General features: G+C 40.9%; 1 protein-coding gene and 1 non-coding gene across 5 annotated transcripts in view; one reads left to right on the forward strand and one right to left on the reverse strand.

The window, feature by feature from the left end:
- Positions 1-17924, reverse strand: part of mrtfba (myocardin related transcription factor Ba) — a 290456-nt gene that overhangs the window by 228108 nt on the left and 44424 nt on the right. For all 4 annotated transcript variants that reach the window (XM_080207002.1, XM_080206999.1, XM_080207001.1 and 1 more), the window contains exon 2: positions 10304-10385. The gene's annotated coding sequence lies outside the window, so the exon portion shown is untranslated. The remainder of the gene's footprint in view (positions 1-10303; positions 10386-17924) is intronic.
- On the forward strand, positions 15066-15257 carry LOC145355194 (U2 spliceosomal RNA). The gene has a single exon (XR_013888932.1). It is a non-coding gene; the product is annotated as a U2 spliceosomal RNA (small nuclear RNA).

Raw genomic sequence — 17924 nt, forward strand, 5'->3', positions numbered from 1 at the left:
GTCAGCAAATTTACTAATCCATCCTTCTACACCCTCATTTAGGTCATTTATAAAAATGACAAACAGCAGTGGCCCCAAAACAGATCCCTGAGGTACACCAGTTGTAACTGAACTCCAGGTTGAATATTTCCCATCAACCACCACCCTCTGTCTTCTATCAGCTAGCCAATTCTTGATCCAAACTGCTAAATCACCCTCAATCCCATGCATCTGCATTTTCTGCAATAGTCTACCATGAGGAACCTTATCAAGGTGGACAGAGATTTTGAAGCAAATGCAATTGGTTTGCATTTTTGCAATATGCATGCTTCCAGACCTTTCTGTGAGGCATCCATCTCCAGGGTAGCTGTCTCCCTAGGATTGTGAAATTGCAATGTCAAAAATTCTAATAACGACTGTCAGTGCTTTAAAGAGGTACTTGTGGTCTATATCTTTTCTTACCAAAAACCTTAGCAATGAAGGTTTAGATCGAAATTGGGAATGTATGAAGACAAGAAATTACAGGTCCAGAAATCTTTGAAGATCATACTTACCTTGAGGAGTTGCCATGACTTTAATATCCTCAATTTCACATGGATGGTACTGATGCCAGCACTGGAATAAACAGATCTGAAGAAATTGATCTTCTGCATACTGATGACACATTTCAGACTGTGAAACACCAATCCTGCATTATGTGCCGCTTACATCAATAAGTGCATATTTGGGTCATGTACTTGCTTTGTTCTTCCTACAACAGCGATGTCATGAGTGGTACAGATGCATCCTGGCACAGCGCACGTGAACTTTAGAGAGATCCTTGCTCACAGATAACTAGAAGTGAAGTCAGTGAAAACAGTATAGACTAAATGGGGCATGGGTATACAAAATGCAGTAAGATATTTGGACTTACACACAAGATGTACTCAATGGTAACAGTATCAAGCTCCAAGAAAAACTTTGCAAATCTCAGATTTAACTCTTCTAATTTGGACATTTTGGAAGGACAATCTTTGGTTTCAAAGCTGTGTTTAAACATCATGAATTGAGGCATACTCTCAATGATTAACATGTGATTAAGCTGCAACAATCAGCATGCTCTTGCATTTTTCTAATGATTCTATCTTTTTCCACAGTTCTAGTTCGACCTTCAATTTGTTTTCTTTGTAGGTGCTGCACTTAGAAGGTGGATCTGTTGATGGATTTGCATTCTCCTGCATTTGTAACGTTGCCACTCTTCCTGAAACTGCCAATTCTGTCAAAATGTTCTGGATATTTCAGTACTAGGTCATGAACTGAGTTGACAGAAATAGTTTGAGGTTGATCTGTCTTGTGATATCTGACTAATTCCACGGATGATTACTGGTGTGAGGTTACAGCCTGTCAGTAGACCTGCATTTGCAGGGCGTTTAGCTTCCACAATGTAGAACCTCTATGACAGCCAGAAGGATTGATTGTATTTGTGCTACAAGACTATGGATCCTGCACATGGAATTAGTGAACCTGGGTACCGCTGAAACAAGGCAATTGCTTTTCGTTTTGCACTCATCACATTCACAAGAACGCCAAAAGTAAAAAGAACAACAATTTATACTTTATGTAAACAGAGTGCTAATTGGTTGGTAGAGGCATTGCAATGGAGAATGCACCAGTTAATTGATGATTGACAGTTAACTGTCAAGCTTTGTTTAAATTTAAACCAGGTTCTGATTGATCATGGCATTGCCCTGGGAAATGAACCAGAAAATGGTTGTCATCTATTTTGCTCAGTTGAATTATGTACAATGTCGATGGATGTTCTTTATGTCTGCAAACAGCAGGGTTGTGTGTGAATATATATAGCTTCTAGTATGTGTATATGCATCACACTATGAGCCCAACGGATGATAAAATTTCTTGATAGCCAATCTCGCCAGGTGGTGCATTTACATTTCGAAAATGCTGAAATATCAGCAGAAGGCAGACATGAAGGGCTAAAATGTCCATCAGTCTTTTTTGTACTGTTTCTGTACTCCAATGTACTGGGGCAGCACGGCCAGGGTCACAGTGCCAGGGACCCAGGTTCAATTCCCGGCTTGGGTCACTGTGAAGTCTGCACGGGTTTTCTCTGGGTGTTCCGGTTTCCTTCCACACTCCAAAGAATGTAGGGAATTTCACAGTAACTTTCCACTGTTAACAATATAACGTAAGACTTACTTGTGACAAATAAAATTAAAGATGTGCAGGGACAGATGAATTGGCCATGCTAAATTCTCCCTCAGTGTACCGGAACAGGCACCGGAGCATGGCAACTAGGGGATTTTCATAGTAACTTCATTGCAGTGTGAATGTAAGCCTATGACTAATAAATAAATATAGGTTCACCCTTTTATAACAATTATGCCTATTTCATCATTGTTAGTAATGATCTAAATTTAGCATCTCCAATTTATTTTTTATCCAAAGTATTGAATCTGAAGCCAATTAAAGAAAGACAACTGAAAATTTAAAAATCTTAGAGTTAATGATGGATGACTGGTGTCACAAAATGGTAGGATGCCATTAAAATGATTTTTTTGTGCAAGTAAGATCAAACTGCCAAGTATTTTGTAAATACTTGGACAGCATCTAAGAGAAAGAAAAGAATAGGGAACAGGGTGTTCTTCTCAATCAAGACAATTAGTAGTCAGAGTAGTTGAGCCACAAAACAGTTTAGACACAGATGAGGTATTGAAGAAGCAGCAGCATGAAAGAGAGAGAGAGGCAGACATCCTCAGGAACCAGCTCAGCTTGAGATGAAGTGCTAAAGGCAAGCCAGTTTGGGCAAAAGAATTGTTTTCTTTACTAAACCGAAGACCATTCCCCAGTTATGGTCACTTAAGCAGTACAATGTGGTTACCACTGGCTAGATGTGACCAATAGGTTTATGATTGTTGTTTAGGAAATGTGGATCTCAGCAAAGTTTAGGTACGAGGGGGAAAACAGATAGTTCTGGGCTTTTAGTCTTAAGGACTAAATGTTTACTGTTAATTTGCCAAAGTACAAGATTGCTCTTTATATTGTTTTATTTTCTTTCATTTTAATAAATAATTTTATTTGTTTAATGAAAGCGTTCTTACTGCTTCCACAAATGTTTCTCGCTAATATCCAAAAAAAACACGACATGAAATCAGTGTTTCAGGTTGGAATATTCTCAAACATATCACTGGGGTTTCGTGACAACTTGCACCATGACAAAACATTTTAAACAGTATGCTGTCCATATAAAGGTAGACGTTGCAACAGATATATTCACAGAATTCTATATTAATTTAAAGTTTATTTATTAATCACAGTTAGGCTTATATTAACACTGCAATGAAGTTACTGTGAAATTCCCCTGGTCACCACACTCTGGCATCTATTCGGGTACACTGAGGGAGAATTTAGTATGGCCAATGGCACCTGACGAAAGCTTGTGAGTATTATCAAATAAATCGGTTGGACTAAAACCTGGTGCTGTCAGACTTTTTACTGTGTTTACGCCAGTCCAACGCCGGCATTCCCACATCAATGGCACCTAACCAGCATGTCTTTCGGACCGAGGGAAGAAGCCCATGCAGACATGGGAGAACATGCAAACTCCACACAAACAGTGACCAAAGCTGGGAATCAAACCTGGGTCTCTGGCACTGTAAGGCAGCAGTGCTAACTACTGTGCCTCTCTGGCATTGGTGGCCCAGGAAATACTGGTTTCATATGGTGTACTTTTTTTAAAAAGATATCAGCGAGAAACATTTGTGGAAACAGTGAGAACTGAAACCTTTTTCATTAAACAAATAAATTTATTAAAACGAACGAAAGATAATAAAACACTACAAAGAGCAATAATGGCTATTGTTAACAGATTATCTTTTGGACCAGATTGTTGATTACCTCATCTGCCTGGCAGCAGTTCCCAGAATTAAGAACTGGCAGATGAAATATTTGCAGGTCCAAACCCAGAGATAAGAACATAAGGAGCAGGAGTAGGCCATCTAGCCCTTAGAGTCTGCCCCGCCATTCTCTCAGATGACTGAGAGACTGAGACTGTGCGCTACTCAATTCTATATAGAGTTGCCAAGGTATCGGATTTTTATTTTTGAACTACCAGGTCTTTTCAGGAGGCAACACTTGAGCAAAATTATACTTTTGGCTGGTGCTGCTTTAACAACCATTGCAGTTCAAAGATACCAGATTTGAGCAGATCAAAGGCCTTCAGTTCCTGCCCAATTCTAGTGGCACTTTCTAGCATCACCCAACTAGAAATAACATGAAAGCATCTTGAATTTGAGGTAATATTACACAGTTCTTCAAAATAATGAGCACCACAGTATGTAATGTTCATTTTTTTTCCCAACCTTGCATGACATACACTTAGTCATCTGAATGCATAGACCAAACAGCTGCACCATTCTTTTGATGATTAGATGATTTGCCTGCAGGCTGTTTTAACCTCACAGATTATAAACTCACTTTTCAACACACATGATTGATGCCAAGCATTGTTATTTCGGTTTTGTTCAGAACAAGATGGAATAAAATATGCTACAACTTCAAATATAATACAAGACTTTTTAGAAAATACAACCACACGTGGATCCAATCATAGATTTTCAAAAGGGAACTGAATACTTATCTGAAGAAGAAAGATTTACAGGCCTATGGGGAAAGCTCAGTGGAACGAGATGAGGAGTGTCGCTCTTGCGGAGAGCCAGCACAAACACAATGGATTGAACAGCCTCATTCTGTGCTGTAAACATTCTATGATTTTATCAACAACTGCTTGCATCTACGTACAACAAGTTCGCACTTAAAAAGCTGTGGTTGCATTCCTAAAAATCATGACTTTAATTGAAGCATGGATTCCCAAAAGAATCAATAAAAACGGAGTTGGATTCCGTCAGACATGTCTTGCCCAGAAAACCCAGTGTACAAGCTGAAATTCTGTACCATACATGTGAAGCACTGAGCATTCCTAGCTGGAATAACGTGCAAAATAAAAATAAATCACTCAATTTAACAAAAATACTGTATAAATTAAAATCACTAATTTACCCAAACAAATCCTGCATAGCACAGCTTTTGTGACTCACCCACAGCTCTCCTGAAAACCAGCTGAACTTTTTGCTTGCTTTCCTTTCCCACTTTCGCTTGCCTGCACTTTCTATAGCACCTACAACATACAAATTGAATACCCAATGCACTCGAGCAGGCTGGGGTCAGTACTTATACACTTCTATACAATCATAAAATGATTATAGCACAGAAGACAGCCATTTGGCCCATCAGCTCTGTGTGGGCTGTCTGAAGCAGCAATTCACCTCGTGCCATTCCTCAACTTCTCCCCCAAAGCCCGACACAATTTTTCTATTTAGTTAATAACCCAATTCCTTCCTGAAAGCCCCATTCAAATCTGCCTCACCACAATCTGGGACAGCAAATTTCAGATCCTAAACACTTGTTGGATGAAAATATTTCTCATGTCATTGTTGCTTTGTCAATTACCTTAAACGTGTCCTCTTGATTTCTGAACCTTCCACCAATGGGAGTTTCTTCCCATCTATTCTGTCCAGGCCCCTCATGATTGTGAATACTTCTATCAAATCTCGTCTCAACCTTCTCTGCTCCAAGGAAAGCAGTCGCAACTTCTCCAATCTATCCACATAACACAAATTCTTCATCCCTAGAAGCACATTCATTAAACTTTACAGCACCCTCTCCAATGCCTTCACATCCTTCTTGGATGTGGTGCCCAGAACAGGATGCAATAATCCGATTGTGATCATTTTATGCATAGAATTCCTACAGTATAGATAGAGGCCATTTGGACCATCGTGTCTGCACTAACTCTCCGATGGAGCATCTTATCCTGATTCTATTCTCTGTAATCCCATGCATTTACCCCACTAAGCCGCTTTAACCTTCAAACCCTGGAACATTAAGGGGCAATTTACCACGGCCAATCCACCTAACCTGCACATCTTTGGACTGCGGGAGGAAACTGGAACATCTGAGGAAACACACAGGCATGGGGAGAATGTGCAAACTCCAGACATTCACCCAAGGCCGGAATCAAACTCAGGCCCTTGATATTGTATCACCGTGCTATCCAAGTTTAACAGAATCTTCTTGCTTTTGTACTCTGTGCCCCTATTCTTAAAGCCCAAGGTGCTGCATACTCTGTTAGCTGCTCTGTCATCCAGTCCTGCCACCTTCAGTGATTTATGCACACAAACACCCACATATACAAAATGTGCTTTGCATTAAAAGCAGAAGAGAGTCACGACATTGGGCAAACATTTAAAAATAATTCACATTACTCTACTGTGGGCGGCACGGTAGCACAGTGGTTAGCACTGCTGCTTCACAGCTCCAGGGACCTGTGTTCAATTCCCAGCTTGGGTCACTGTCTATGTGGAGTTTGCACATTCTCCTTGTGTCTGCGTGGGTTTCCTCCCACAGTCCTAAGATGAGAGAGTTAGGTTGATTGGCCATGCTAAAATTGCCCCTTAGTGTTCCGAGATGCGTAGGTTAGAGGGATTAGTGGATAAAATATGTAGGGATATGAAGGTAGGGCCTGGGTGGGATTGTGGTCGGTGCAGACTTGATGGGCCGAAGGGCCTCTTTCTGTAGTGTAGGACTCTATGATACTGCCCGAAACAATTGCTATTTATCTAATAAGATGTGCATTTGTTCATCAAATCGACCAAAAATAATTGCTATTTGAATTGGAATTTTTCTCAACTTTCCCAAGATTCATACCAGCAATATTTAATTCATACTAATTTACATAAAAAATACTGGAGCCTGCAGTAAATTGAAATCTTCCCATTTGTGGAGTCTTTAAAAACAGTTGATTAAAAAATAGTAAGTGGCAAAAGTGACTTAGCATCGCTCAGCAATGGGGATCCGGATTAAATTCAGGTCAATCAATTACAGAAATCCATATAACTGCAGGTAGCTTGGAAGAAACATTCAGGCAAATTTACAGAACAACAGGAGAAAAGGATGGTCACATAAATCAAAAGTTTTTTTTTTAATTGTATACTGTTCAAAAGGCGGAGACTTCAAGCAAGTTCAAAGCAACAATAAAGAGAGAAATAACAGTGAATACTTGAGGGAATACTTTTTTAAAAAGAACATAAGGTTTCTCTGATTTGGAGGTTCCTATAACTGGTTTCAATTGAAACATTAAGAATGAATTTTTCTACAATTCAGGACATTCAGTGATTACAGGGAGCACTCCAAAAATTACATCTCCCATAGCCTGCTGTGGGACACACTGAAGGTGCAAGAGTAGTATTCATATAGAACATAGAACACTACAGCACAAACAGGCCCTTCGGCCCACGAGTTGCGCCGATCACATCAACACCTACCAATCTATAGACCTATCTATAACCCCCAATCCCATTAAACCCCATATACTCATCCAGAAGTCTTTTAAAAGACCCCAGCGAGTTCGCCTCCACCACCACTGACGGCAGCCGATTCCATTCACTCACCACCCTCTGAGTGAAAAACTTACCCCTAACATCACTTCTGCACTTTCCTCCCCGCACCTTAAATCTGTGTCCTCTCGTAGCAACCATTTCAACCCGGGGAAATAGCCTCTGAGAATCAACATTTTATAAACTTCTATCAGGTTGCCTCTCAACCTTCGTCTCTCCAGGGAATAGAGTCCCAGCTCCCTCAACCTAACTTCATAAGGCATGCCTCCCAGTCCAGGCAACATCCTTGTAAATCTCCTCTGTACCCTTTCAGTAGCTTCTATGTCTTTCCTACAGTGAGGCGGCCAGAACTGCGCACAGTACTCCAAATGAGGCCTGACAAGGGTCTTATAAAGTTGCAGCATTACCTCCCGATTCCTAAACTCAATCCCTCGATTAATGAAGGCCAGTACACCATACGCCTTCTTGACCACATCCTCCACCTGCGAGGCCGATTTAAGAGTCCTGTGGACCCGGACCCCAAGATCCTTCTGCTCTTCAGTCATTGCTTAAGGAACAAGAAATGCTCCACAAATATTCTGAAGATTCACTGTTGCAGATATGATAGCACTTCCTCAACAGGATGGCAGGGATATCACAGAAACCTGATATCACTGTGAACCAGCCATTACCACACAGGAGACCAGACAGCAATCCAGTGAATCCTAAACCAACCAATCACCACCCCCCATTTTTCCCCACAGCCCTGCAAGTTAATTTTCCTCAAGTGCCCATCCAATTTTCTTTTGAAACCAGTGATCATCTCCAGATCTTTAATCTCTACAGACACTAAGTTCTGTTTCCTGTTTTAGAGTCATAGAGGTTTACAGAATGGAAACAGGCCCTTTGGCCCAACTTGTCCATGTCACCCTTTTTGTTTTGAAAACCCCTAAACTAATCCCAATTGTCTGCATTTGTCCCATATCCCTCTATACCCATCTTACCCAAGTAACTGTCTAAATGCTTTTTAAAAGACAAAATTGTACCTGCTTCTACTACTGCCTCTGGCAGCTTATTCTGGACACTCAATCCTCTGCGTGAAAAAATTGCCCCTCTGGACACTTCTGTATCTCTCCCCTCTCACCTTAAGCCTATGCCCTCTCATTTTAGACTCCCCTATCTTTGGGAAAAGATATTGACCATCTACCTTGTCTATGCCCCTCATTATTTTGGAGACCTCTATAAAGATCACCCCTCAGCCTTCTACGCTCCAGAGAGAAAAGTCCCAGTCTCTCCTTATAATTCAAACCATCAAGTCCCAGTAGCATCCTAGTAAATCTTTCCTGCATTCTTTCTAGTTTAATAACATCCTTTCTATAATAGGGTGACCAGAATTATACACAGTATTCCAAGTGTGGCCTTATCAAGGTCTTGTACAACTTCAACGAGACATCCCAACTCCGGTATTCAATATTCTGACTGATGAAACCAAGCATGTTGAATGCCTTCTTCACCACTTTTTGTCCACCTGTGACTCCACTTTCAAGGAGTTATGAACATGTACCCCTAGATCTCTTTGCTCTGCAACTCTCCCCACTACCCTACCATTAACTGAGTAAGTCCTGCCCTGGTTCAATCTACCAAAATTCATCACCTCACATTTATCGAAATTAAACTCCATCTGCCATTTGTCTGGTACCTTACTGAAGGTTTTTGAAAATCCACATAGATTGTCCACAATATTACCCTAACCTGCTCTTTTTGTTGTTCTTCAATGAATCGAACATGATGTCCCCTTTTTAACTTTCTACTGTTGCCTTCTAAAACCATCTCCATCTTTCCCGTAACTCCCATGTTTGACTCCTGACTCTAAGATAAAAGCAAAATACTGCAGATGCTGGAATCCAAAACAAAAACAGAAAATGCTGCAAAATCTCAGCGGGTCTGACAGCATCTGTGAGGAGAGAATGGAGCCAATGTTTTAAGTCTAGATGACCCTTCATCAGAGCTGACTCTATCTAAGCTGGCTAAAATAACAAACCAAATTAATAAACACAGCTGACGCAAGCAAAGTTAATAAAAAGTAACAATGTTAAGTTTACAATTATCTTCTATTCCTCTTATTGAGCTCATAAAATTTCTGCTAATTATCGATCTCCTGTTTTCAATCTAGGTTGACCGATGTCTTTGCTGACGTGTGAGCCTTTCCCTGTCCCATCTCCCTGCCGCTCTGTAATGTTTTTCTGTTCAGACGGGAACGATTCTAGCACTTGAAACATGAACCTGCTTGTTTTCTTCACAGATGTGGCTTGACCTGGTGAATGCTTCCAGCAGTTTTGTGTTTTGTTTCAGACTTCCAGCATCTGCAGTAATGATTAATCAGTGAAGTATGGACAACATACATTTTTGGTTCCATGGTTACCTGCATTTGGTTGTAGGACTTGTGTTCTGAATCCTTTTGTTGTTCGGAAAAGCATACTGGTTTAATTGAGGGTCTCAAAATTTGGTTGCCTTTCCCTTAAGGCAACAATTAAATTTAGGCATAATGCCCAGAACACACCAAGGATGATTAATGAACTGGAACATCAAGGGCAGACCAATGTAATGAGAAAAGGTTGAAGTGTAAAGCATGATTCGAAAGTTTATATCCAAATTCCGTTAATTATCTGTAGAGAACACATCTATAGATTAGAGAATTTTATACTGGAGATGCCTTACACACAAACAAACACACAGAATTTTATCTGCTCACCACACATCTTTTGACTGCTTTCCATCAGAGAGCTTAGAGAACCTTATGATTGTGGAAGATTGATTCCACCTCATTATTGGGAAAGTCATTAGAGTTTAGTACAACCTCAGTCAGAGTCCAAATTTGTTTAGACAAATCTTACCAGTAATGCTCCACACTAGAATTCTGCAAGTCCAGCTGGTCAGGGACGGCCGACATGCATTTACCGTATGTCTACAGCAGACCTGGAGTGGAACGGACTTTTATTAGTATTGTCAAAAAACTTGCCAATTATACCTTTTAACATTTAGTCCAAACAGAATTAGATATTATTTTCAGTGCAAACATACAAGTCCATCTAGCTTTTGATCTCCTTTCCAATATATTCTTTGGCTCAGTATCAATGTACTCTAATCACTGGGCACCTCAAGACATTTTTCTATACTGAAAATATTATATAAATGCAAACTTTATTAACAACTTCCTTTCCTTAAGTTTGATGAAAGGTCACCGATCTGTAACGTTAACTCTGCTTCCTTCTCCACGGACACTGCCTGAACAACTGAATATTTCCAGCAATTTTGTTTTTATTTCCTTAAGCCAGGTTTTCTTTTCAGACTCAGCTGATGAAGAGGCAACGCTCCAAAAGCTCGTGCTACCAAATAAACCTGTTGGACTTTAACTTGATGTTGTGAGACTACTTACTGTTTCTTTCAGACACCAACATTTATGACTTGGATGCAGAGATAGAACGTACACTATAGCCAAATTTGCTAAAATAGGTGGAGAAGCAAGTTACAATGAAGGTAAGAAATTTACACAGGTTAGGTGAATGGGCCAAAATTTAGCAGATGGAATTTAACGCGGATAAGAGAGAGGATATCCATTTTGTACAGAGGAATAAAAAGGCAAATTATTTAAATGGAGAGAGACTTCAAAATGCTTCAGTGCAGAGGGAACTGGGTGTCCCCACGCGCGAATCACAGCAAGGTTAGTGTGCAGGTGCAGTAGGTAATGAGGAAGGCAAACGGAATTTAAGCATTCATTACTAATGTACAGAAGTAGGGAAGTGTTGTTGCAACTGTATAGAGCATTAGTGAAACTGTGTCTGGAGTATGACACACAGTTTTGGTCCCCTTGAGGAAGGATGCAAATGCATTAGAGGCAGTTCAGAGAAGATTCATTAGATTGCTTCTAGAGATGAAAGACTTGTCTTCTGAAGCAAGATTGAACAGTTTAGGCCTTTACTCACTGGAGTTTAGAAGAATGAGAGATCTCTGCATTCTGTGAAATCCCACATTGCTTTTTTTTTGTTAGCATCAATGTCACAAAACAACTCAAGAGCTGGAAATCTAACCCAACTCCACGATCACCTGCTCAATTATCTCCCATTAAAACACTACCTCAATATTAACAGAAGCAAAATGTATTTATTGATTAAATGATGCTATCATGGTGAACTGGAAGTTCATAATGGAAATTAGTCTTCCACAAAGGAAGACCTATCGCATTTAAGAGTTTTAACTTTGTTTGAATGACTAATAATGTCTATCAGCTATTAAACTGTCACAATTATAACAAGATTTGCTGTCTGTTACTGGAAGTATGGACAACAGGAACTTCTTGTCCTCAGTAACACCATCACTTAACAAGTTACAAGGCTGGCAATAATGGATGTATTTGAACCCCATGCAATTTCCCACACCTATAATTACTAAGTCAAAACAAACGGACATTTGACAAACAATTTAGTGGTTCTTCTGCCCACACACATTTAAATATAGAATTCAAATTCAATTCCACTTTTGTGCTCATTAGAGTGTGGGTTGTTAAGTGACAGGGAATAGAATTCATTCCATTTCAGGCACCCAGGGGAGAAGCAAGTGGTGGGGGGCAGAATTTTAACTCCCAGTGACTGGGGAAAACACTGATAAGGGATAAAGTTAAATGAAGCAGAAGATTTGTGTACTAATCTCCCACCCCATTTCTGAAAGAAATGGCAGAGGTGATAGCAGATGCCTTAGTAATTATTTATCAAAATTTGCTGGACTCTGGGGAAGCACCAGAAGATTGGAAAACGGCTAATTGTTATGCCGCTGTTTAAAAAAGGTAGCAGACAAAAGGCAGGGAATTACAGGCCAGTTAGCTTAACATCCGTAGTTGGAAAAATGCTAGAATCCGTCATCAAACAAGAAATAACAAGACACCTAGAAAAGAACAGTTTGATCAAGCAGACACAGCATGGATTCGTGAAGGGGAAGTCGTGTTTAATGGATTTATTGGATTTCTATGAGGATGTGACCAGTGCGGTAGACAGAGGGGAACCAGTGGATGTGGTGTTTTTGGATTTCCAGAAGGCGTTTGATAAGGTGCCTCACCAAAGGTTGTTGCAGAAGGTTAGGGTGCACGGAGTTGGGGGTAAGGTGTTAGCGTGGATTGAGGATTGGTTGTCTAACAGGAAGCAGAGAGTTGGAATCAATGGGTGCTATTCTGGTTGGCAGTTGGTGACTAGTGGAGTGCCGCAGGGATCGGTGCTGGGGCCTCAACTGTTTACCATTTACATTGATAATCTGGAGGAGGGGGCTGAGTGTAGGGTAACAAAATTTGCTGATGACACGAAGATGAGTAGAAAAGTGAATTGCATGGAAGACGCGGAAAGTCTACAGAGAGATCTGGATAGGCTGAGCGAGTGTGCGAGGACCTGGCAGATAGAGTATAACGTTAGCAAATGTGAGGTTATCCACTTTGGTAGAAATAATAGGAGGAATTATTATTTAAAGGACAAAAAGCTGCAGCATGCTACAGTGCAGAGGGACCTGGGGGTCCTTGTGCACGAATCACAAAAACCCAGTCTGCAGGTGAAGCAGGTGATCAAGAAGGCGAATGGAATGTTGGCCTTTATAGCGAGGGGGATAGAATATAAATGCAGGGAGGTCTTGCTGCAACTGTACAGGGTACTGGTGAGGCTGCAACTGGAGTACTGTGTGCAGTTTTGGTCACTGCATTTGCAAAAGGATATATTGGCCTTGGAGGGAGTACAGATAAGGTTCACCAGGCTGATACTGGAGATGAGGGGGTTAGCCTATGAAGAGAGATTGAATAGACTGGGTCTGTACTTGATAGAGTTTAGAAGGCTGAGGGGGGATCTTATAGAGACTTACAAGATAATGAAGGGGCGAGATAGGGTACAGAGATTCTTCCCACTTAGAAAGGATAGCAGGACTACAGGGCACGGCGTCAAAATAAGGGCGGGGGGGAGCAGTTTTGATCAGAGTTGAAGAGGAACTTCTTCACTCAAAGGGTGGTGAGTCTCTGGAATTCTCTGCCCGTTGAAGTGGTGGAGGCTACCTCGCTAAATATATCTAAGTCATGGGTAGATAGATTTCTGATAGACAAGGGAATTAAGGGTTATGGGGAGAAAGCAGGAAAGTGGAACTGATCCACTTCAGATCAGCCATGATCTTGTTGAATGGCGGGGCAGGCTTGAAGGGTTAGACGGCCTACTCCTGCTCCTATTTCTTACGTTATGTATGTTCTTATTACCCCCCCAGTCCGGCCGATTGCAATTTTAAATTGCAGGTACAAAAGTCGTCCATGTTAAGAGGACAGGGACCTTCTTCAAACAAGATTGGATTCTGATGATGCACTTTGGGGCCATTCACAAACCTAAACTCTGGTTTTTGCAGGAAAGCTGTGGGGGCTTTCCCCAACTGACCAAAGCTGTCAGTGCGGCACGGTGACACAGCAGTTAGCACTGTTGCCTCACAGCTCTCGGACCTTGGCTCAAATTGAATGAAAAGCCTCTTAAGTATTCTTCTGGCCTTTTTTCATTGTTCCTTAAAGGAACAATCACCATGATCCAGGGAACTAATCAGGGAGCAGGATGGGGTGGGGGCGGGAATCACCCTGGTAAGCAGGGTTTGCTGTTCCCGAACCTTTTCAGGAGCTGGAGGCTTCAAGCCTGTGCGTAGCCTTTACCTGTAAATAAAGGTGTTGTCGTTTTTCCCTTAACTGGTGAACAAGAATATTACACAAAGTAAACCTTTATCTGCTATATCTGTAGGTGGTGGTGCATTACAATGTCATGCAATACAACATGGCACAGAAACTGGCCATTCGGCCCATCCATACCGTGCTGGCATTAATGCTTCACTCTAACCTCCTCATCTAACTTGATCACTTGTGTTACTGGCCCCCTCAAATAATAGCCTAGTTCCTATCAGAATATAAGAAAAAGGAGGCCATGCAGCTCCTCAATCCTACTCTGCCATTCATTAAGATCATGGCTGTTTATGGCCATAACTCAATTCTTCTGTCAGTTCACATAACCCTCGACTTCCTTGGAGATCAAAAATCTGTTTAACTCAGTCTTGACTATGTTTAATGACCCAGCCTCCCGTTAAATTTATTTATATTATTGGGTTTAATCAGTTCCGGTGGTAGCAAGTTCCACATTAATATCAATCTTTAGGGTGAAAAAGTTTCTTCTGAATTCCCTATTGGACTTCTTGGTGATTATCTTATATTGATGGATTCTAGTTATGCTCTTCCCCACATTCTCTCTATAAATCGGTGAAGTGAGTCAGTGTGCATTTCCACATAAAAGCCATCAAATGCATGCCACCAAAATGATTTCCCTACGTTCCACCCACATTTTTCCAAGTGACTGCTTATTTTGTCCCCAGTTATCATGTCTCACCACTGCTGAAAGTTACTGCTTTCTTTATGAATAAGGGTCTAACATTTAAATTCTTCTGGAATCATCCACACAGTGAAGGAAGATTGTAATAAGCGCTTCTGCAATTTGCATTTTTATTTCCCTCAGCATCCTCCGATGCGCCCCATCCAATCCCGGTGACTTATTAAGTACAGTCAATCATTCTAATACCTCCTCTTTACCATTTAGTCCAACCAGTGTCTAAACTATTGCTTCTAGGCCTTTTGGTTAAGATCAAGTGTAGTATTGACATCCTGCACTTGTCATGAGGTTACACTAAGGCTTCATTTGAAGCCATTTTTTAAAACAGCATCTCGGCCTTTTGGCTAAGATGCAAATGAGATCAAGCCTTGGAGAGGGTGCAACGCCTGCTCCAATCAGCTTGGATCTTGTAGATCAAGCCCAAGACAGGAAGTGGGAGGCCTGTCTTGCCAGCTTGGATCGGGAATGTCTCACTTGTTGAGACTTTGAATTGGACTTTGATTGGATTGAATTGGATATAAACAAAAAAATCTCTTTCACTATGATTTTCGTAACAAAGGATGCAAGATGCTCATTTAGTACCTCTGGCCCTTTTGGTCCCTTGTATAGCTCCATCCCTGGTCTTAAGAGCTCTTTTCACTGTTATATAATCTGGGGAGATCTTCTGGATTCCTTTACGTCAGTGCCAGATTCTTCCTATACTCTCTCTTTGCCCCTCATACTTCCTTTTTCACCTTCTCTTGAAGCTTTTCAGCATTCTTGTGCTTCCCCCTTATATTAAAGCCTAACGTATGTCATATTCTGCTTCCCTTTACACTCTGCTACATCAACCAGGGAACTTTGGTTTTGTTTGTCCTACCTCCCCCTCACCCCTTATGGGAATATACACCTTGACTGTACTTGAAGAGCAGCACGGTAGCACAGCGATTAGCACTGCTGCCTCACAGTGCCAGGGATCCGGGATCGATTCCTGGTGTGGGTCACTGTCTGTGTGGAGTCTGCACGTTCTTCCAGTGTCTGAGTAGGTTTCCTCCAGCTTCCTTCCACAGTCCAAAGACGTGCAAATTAGGTGCACTGGCCATGCTAAATTGCCCTTTAGTGTACTTGAACATGCACCGGAATGTGGCGACTTGGAGATTTTCACAGTAACTTCATTGCAGTGTTGATGTAAGCCTACTTGTGACACTACCAAATAAACTTTAAACATTTAAAAAATGCCTTCTCCAAGGTTTCCCACAATTAGTTTTGTAAACATTGAATCAATCTACCCCAGGGCTGATCTGTTCTCAACCTACTTAAATTGACATTCCCCCCATTAAATATTTTTACTCTAGATTGCTCTTTGTTCTTTTCTACAGCTAATCTAAACCTTATGACACTGTGGGCACTGTTCAGTTGATCTGCTCCCTGACATTTCATCCATTTGGCCCACCTCATTCCCCAGGGCATGATCCCATAATGCCTCCTTCCTTGTTGGACCATAAAATGTACTGTTCAGGAAAATTATTCTGAATGCAGTTCAGAAACTCTTCCCCTGTCTACACTTTACACTACTACGCCCCAAGTTTATAATAGGAAATTGAAGTCCTATCTTGTCACTACTCTAATGTTCATTCCATAAAAATAGATAGGAGCAGAAGTAACATGGCCCATCCGGGCTGCTCAGCCAGTGTGATCGTGGTTGATCTTCGACATCAACTCCATCTCCCTGCCCTTTCCCCATATTCCTTAATTCCCTGACACCAAAAAGCTGTCTATCCCAGCCTCAAATGTACACAAACAGAGGAGTAGGACAATTGGCCATCAAGTCCACTCTGCCAGTCAATACATCATGGCCAATTTGATTGGGGTGTTGTGTTGTCCCCCATTACCTTAACTCCCTCACCTAACTCAGCCTCAAATATATTCAGTGACCGAGCCTTCACTAGAGCAAAGGCTAATAATCCTCAGAAGAAATTTAGGGGAGGCAGTGGCATAATGGTATTGTCACTGGAGTAGTAATCCAGGGCAAGATCTGGGGACACGTTTCCCAGCACAATTGAGGAATTTGAAATCAATGAAAAATATCTGGAATTATAAATATACTGGTGACCACTGTCAGAAAAACCTATCTGATTCACTAATGTCCTTTGGTGAAGGAAATCTGCCGTTCTTATTTGGTCTGGCCTACATGTGGCTCCAGAGACACAGCAATGTGGTTGACTCTCAACTTTCCTCTGAACAAAGGCAACTAGAGATGGGCAATAAATGCTGGCCAACCTGCAGCGCCAATGTCCCACGAATGAATAAAAGACTAAGAACATCCTCTCTAGCACTGTAATATTCTTTCTAATCAGTACTGCCACTCTTGCTCTTTTCTGTCGTTCTCAGTAGGACGTTTTACACCAGAGTGCATAGGGAATGGATTCCAAGCAGGTTGAAGAAGGGAAAAGAAAAGTTAGGATGGGATAAAGGCACAAAGAAAGTGGAGGGTGTTTTGGTAGCAGGGTGAAGATGGTGAGATTTGAGTAATATTCACTAAATGTACAATGGGGAAACCAGTGAACTTTGGGTACCAGGTTCAATTTAATATCTAGTATTCACAATAGAGTCTAGCATTAGTAATATTTTGTGATTATGTGTGCGTAATAAAGTATAGTGTTTTGCTCAAGTCTTGCCTGCAAGCCAGACTTTTAATAAGAATGCCTTTCTAAAACAGATAAGAAATTAAGACCAATAGTAAATAAACTTTTAAATATATCTCATCAAAAATAACCATGTGGAACTAATTAGGAAAAGCAAACCTTCCCAACTAACAATTAGACCTTTTGTATACAGATGTGTTGTACTCTCTCCAACTTTCCACAATGTTAGCACTAAATTGAAATGAATAATGCTGTCTTCAAATAAATATTGTACAGTATACTGAAACTAAACTATGAGAAACAAGTTACAGTCTGAATTATGAAATCCACACATTAAACTAGATTTGGTTGGTAGCCCAAGCTTTCAAAACAGTTTTCAACTTGCATCTAAAAATCATACACTCTGTAAAACTTACACGTGGAATATCAAAGAGTAAGACAAACTACTCTCAAGCAGCAAT

This window comes from Carcharhinus amblyrhynchos, chromosome 18, assembly GCF_965287045.1.
Source record: "Carcharhinus amblyrhynchos chromosome 18, sCarAmb.v2.hapA, whole genome shotgun sequence".
Taxonomy (NCBI): Eukaryota; Metazoa; Chordata; class Chondrichthyes; order Carcharhiniformes; family Carcharhinidae; genus Carcharhinus; species Carcharhinus amblyrhynchos.